Source organism: Thermobia domestica, chromosome 17 (genome assembly GCF_964235325.1).
Source record: "Thermobia domestica chromosome 17, izTheDome1.hap1.1, whole genome shotgun sequence".
In the NCBI taxonomy this organism is placed as follows: domain Eukaryota; kingdom Metazoa; phylum Arthropoda; class Insecta; order Zygentoma; family Lepismatidae; genus Thermobia; species Thermobia domestica.
This window is the reverse complement of record NC_137470.1, coordinates 168,649,338-168,654,427: the sequence shown is the minus strand read 5'-3', so window position 1 is coordinate 168,654,427 and position 5,090 is coordinate 168,649,338.

The window sequence follows — 5,090 nt, the reverse complement described above, 5'->3', positions numbered from 1 at the left end:
CCTTTATTGGCAGGTTACTTGCCGCAGCTGAGAAGCTTCCATGCTCCACGGTCCTCCGCTAACCTTTTCGTCTTCGCGTATGATCTTTCTGTTTTAATATCATCCATTAATGTATTGTGTTTTGTTTTAATATCACCAAAACATAAATCAACGGCTTAATTATGATAAATTATAACTTAGTTTGCAACATTCGACTTTACAGAAAGTTTTCAAAATACAGAAGTGGCAAAATTACGAGTAGAGAACCTGATTCGATCCCCAGTGTTTATAGATGTGGTTTAGGTATTATGTTAAACTTTTTATTCTGTCTTATATATCAAATTCCAGTTTTCTGTCAGTTTACTGCATGCGTATCCGGTAGCAGGAAAAAGGTTAGCATGGGAAATGCCTGCCAAATGAATCTTTAAACACTATATTTTAAGATGAATACAGCATTTATTGGTATTGTGTAGTGGAGTTAGTACAATATTATAGAGCTCGTCCGTTTGGATTAATAAGTTTCCGAGTCTTGCTCGGACTTACTGTGCTCGATCGTGGGTGTGAAACCGTAGTTCTATGTCGCGGAGAAAAATAATTACACTCCCGATAACGTTAAAGTTCAACTTCAGCCCCAATCGGCATGGAGGGTGAAAAGTAATGAAACGTAAAGCATCACAAACGACTGAGCTTAGTATGGAATCCGTAGTTTGGGTTCGTCAAGCTATTGGATTACAAGAGCGATGACATTTAATCTCAATTTTAGGTATAAAGAGGCATGTCAGCTGGACTGTAAATTTACAGGAGCAGCGCTCGAATATTTCTGTATTTTTGGATATATGTGTATGATTGTATATACCAGTGTAAAACCGGAACGCCTGGAACAATTTTAACCAAACTTGGTATACATATATTTTAATCAGGAAAAACTACTGTAGGAGTAAAACACGCCAAGAGGTGGGAGTTGAAAGGAGTGACTTGTAAAACTTATGCAAAATGACTTATATTAGTGTGCAATCCATAGTTCTCGCTAAAAAAGAATAATAACGCTACCAATAAAGTTTAAGTCCAAATTCATCCCAACCTGCAGACTGGGCCGGGGGAAAGGTTAAAAAAAATGTGAAACATGACTGTGGTTTGTATTGAATTGATAGTTGTTGGGGTTGGGAAAACTTCTGATTCGTTTGAGATGACTTTTGGAAAATAGTAAGTACCTATTTCAAGCTGAGTTTTTAATATTATCAATTTGATTAAAGACATGTTTTGAAGATTGGCTTCAAAAATCAACACCAATAAGCATTGAAATAAATGTTCTAAGGAGGAAGCGGACTCAAATATTTCCCATAAACCTACTTTTCCCATGCGAAGAACGGGCATTTTAGGTAGTTATGTATTAAAATAAGCGTAAATTGGAAACCATCAGATCTAGATGATGTGAGGTGTACTTATAAGAAGGGTAATAAGGCCTCCGACTTGCGGCTATTTTAATGAAAATGAAACGAAATCTTTGAGTTGGACTTTGCACGATTATGTTCTTTAAACTAAGGGGAAGGACGATACTAGAATTAGTGAAATAAGAATGTGGAAGGTATAGGGAGTACCCTCGAGAAAAACACATACATTGCAGAAACATAGAAATGAAATAAAATGAAATGTTTTATTTGACGTCTCACGATTTTGAAATATAAGCTAAGGGAACCAGATGATTAAGGCAAGGGAGTTGAGTTGATTTTGAGTTTAACGTCCCGTTCAGCAGCAAGGCTATATGAGACGTGGACCTACTGATTAACGTGGAATCCGAACCACATGAGCTCCCGCCGGGAATCGAACCCGGGCCTCCCACGCCAAAGGCGCGTACGTAAGGCAAGGGAACTATGATGGAATGGTTAGTGGAATGAGGATGTGGGAGAGCACAAGAGTACCTCGAGAAAACTCACGGGCACTGTGTTGTCCTTCACAAATTTACTTTGCCTGGTATCGAACCAGGGAACTCGACACCAGTGGTAAGCGTTCTACCATTGAACCATTGTGCCTCCTAGCTATTTTAATATTTACTTTAATGCTAATAGTTGAAAACTTGTTTTTTCTTATATAAACAATATATATATTACTAGCATATATTACCCGCTTCGCTGGGTTGAAATAAATAATTTAAATGCATATCTTTGTATCTCATGTATTTTATTGCCATCATTTTTTTTATTGTTTATTGCAGCAAGCACGTTTACACAGTTTTTCTTAATATTTGGAAACGTTAGGACGTAGTAACAACCTTTTCTCTTAGTTGCAAATTAAGTGGGATTCGTGTTCTAATACTGCAGATATACCTATTTTTTTCGTAATTCAATTAGTGTCACTGTTCATCTCGGTGACCGCAAGAACTATAGAATCAACACTAATATCAGTCATTTTTGACCATTTACATATATCCTAGCTATATATAAAACTACATGAGCTGACATAAATTATTGAGCACTTTCAGTAGGGCTACAATGATTAAGTTTGGCATGATTGTAGCTTTCCGGAACTAACCGACAGGAAAATTCCCGCAAGTGAATATTTTTAAATTTTAGGGGGTCTAAAGAGGGGATGAAAAATTTCCCTGTTATTTTAAATGGGCCTTTTTTGGACATGTAATCTCGTTCTAGGTACTTAAGCTTGGAATAAAAACTTGAAATTCGGTGGGCTTGTACGTTTTCGTTAGCACTACCTAAGCAAATCAATAAAAAATTTTAAAAAATCAAATTTAGAGTGTTTTTATAGGGAACTGAAAAATCTTTCCAATGTTATTTATATGGGACGCCTTCTACACCCCAAAATGTTTAGGCACTTCCAGCAGGATTAGAGTGATGAAATTTGGAATGATTGTAGCCTTCCAGGACTAACCGACAGGAAAATTGCCAAAAGTGAATATTTTTAAATTTTTAGTAGTCTAAAGGGGGATGAACAAATTCCCATGCTATTTAAATGGGCGTTTTCTTTGGATACAAAATCTTATCTTTCAGATAGTTGAAATAGGAAAAGAAACGATAGAATTGCGGGTTCAAGAGGTGCGAGTTCGTCGGTCGAGCAAAGACAATGTGGGGGCAGATTCATGAAATGTGAAGAGCAAGTTCACAAAATTCACTGTTGATGCAAAGGCCGATAGATAAGAAATGCGAGGCCGATGGCCGAGGCCGAGCAGACTCGAGGGTCTGGGGACGGAGCCCCCATTTAGCCCAAAGCTAGTCTATATATTTAAAATTGAAAATCACTATGTTTGTAACTCTAAATCTCCTGAACCCCCCAACCAATCTCGATCAAATTTGTAACATGGATGAGGTTCGAGGGTGGACTGGTTTTAGGCTATTCATTTTGATGGTAGAACTGAGGGACGGGGGTACAATAGATAAATAAATCTTAATAACTGCTGAACCCCTCGTCCGATCTTGAGCAAATTTTCAACATGGACGAGGTTCAGGCCTGGCATATTTTTTGTGATTTAAATTTGACGGAGTAGCGTAGGGGAGGAGAAAGAGGGGGAGATATATAAAAGTCAATTTATATAAGACTGAAAGTGACTATTTTTGTAACTTAATAACTCTTGAACTACCCGACCGATCTCAATCAAATTTTCAAGATACATGAGGTTCGGATCTGGAAACATTTTTGTAATTTCATTTTAACGGTAGATACTAGGGGTGGGGAGAAGAGGGGGACGTATAAATAAAAACTAATAAAATCTAATAACTTTTGTACCACCCAACAATCTCGATCAAATTTTCAACATATATGAGGGTCAAGCCTTGGGTGTTTTCTATCGTTTCACTTTCACGAGCCAACCTAGGATAAGGGGAGGGGGATATATATGTAAAAAAAATAAAATAAAATTGACTGCTTTGTGACTTCATCACTCTTGAACCACCCGACCGATCTGAATCAAATTTTCAACATACATGAGATTAGGGGCAGGGGGTTGCTTTAGGCTCGGCAACGTGGAGGAGGAGGAGAGGAGAGAAATTTAAAAATCATCAAAAATGACCGATATTAGTGTTGAATCCACAGTTGTCAGAGTCGATGAGAGAAACAGTGACACTTCTGATGCTGTTCATATTTAAGTTCAGCCCTGATAGCTGGGGAGGAGAGGGTACAACCTACGGGAGGGGAATAAACATTTAAAAATGATTGAAAATGACATATTAGTGTCGATCCATAGTTTTAAGAGTAGCTGAGATAGACAGCGACAATTCTCATGCCGCGTGCCGCAGCACGAAGGAGGGGAAGCTATATATAATAATGATCGAAGATGACCAATATTAGTATATAATCCATAGTTTTCGGGATCATTCAGATGAACAGTGACATTTCCAATCCGGTTTAAATCCAAAATCAGCGCCGCCACTTGGGGGAGGGGGAGAAAGATATATATAAAAATGATCAAAAATAGCCACTATCTGTGTCGAATTTATAGTTTGCTGGGTCTCATTGATGAACAGTGATACTTTCGATCCCGTTTAAATTCAAATTCAACCCCGCAACTTGGGGAAGGGGTAGGAAGAGATATTTAAAAATGATAGAAAATGGCCGATATTAGTGCTGAATCCACATTTTTTGTGGTCGATGAGATGAACGGTGACATTTCCTATGCCATGGCCCGCATCAGCTTAAGGGAGATGGATGATTAAAGCACATGAATGATGATAAAATAATTTGTGGAATTACAATATGGGAGAGTACGAGAGTACACGAGAAAACTCACGGACCCAATGTTGTACACCACAAACTTACTTGGTCGGGGTCGAACCAGGGACTTCACGCACCTGAGGTAAGCACTCTATTTGTAAATTTGAGAGTAATTCTCACATTCCTTCCTGGCCAACCGTGAGATCATCATTGTTCATAGTATGTACGCAGCCCTTGTTTCGTCTGGCTTCCCATCTAGTAATCGTGCTGTCAAACATCCACGAACCAGCTATTAAGTGAATTTGGAAAAAGACTAGGGTTGCTTCAAACTACTGTAGAAAATCCAAAGGCGAAAGCCATAGGGATAGTGCTACCACTGCATTGTTTCAGTATTATAAAAATGATACCTTATATATATATAGCATATATTACTCGCTTCGCTGGGTTACTAC